Below are 333 nucleotides of genomic sequence, written 5' to 3' on the forward strand. Positions count from 1 at the left end.
CCTCAAGCCTATGATCTTTAGTGTAGGTTTAAAATTTCTAAACACATACTACATTTGTATTAATGTATATTAAACACTCTTTCATGGTATATAAGCATCGTTTTAATTTTTTGTCAATTAATTTAGTAAAACTTCTTAATACTCCTTAAATTGGTGGACTAACCCACTATAAAATCGCTATTTTCTATAGAAACGGAGATAACAAAAATTATAAACTTCTTTGACCTTCATCATATGTTATTAAAGGATGCAAATATTCATTAAAATAATATTTTCATATTTTTGAATTTTTCTCAAAATCTACGTGTTAACCCCTACGAAAATATTGAATTT

This window comes from Brassica oleracea, unplaced genomic scaffold (genome assembly GCF_000695525.1).
Source record: "Brassica oleracea var. oleracea cultivar TO1000 unplaced genomic scaffold, BOL UnpScaffold00944, whole genome shotgun sequence".
Lineage (NCBI taxonomy): Eukaryota > Viridiplantae > Streptophyta > Magnoliopsida > Brassicales > Brassicaceae > Brassica > Brassica oleracea.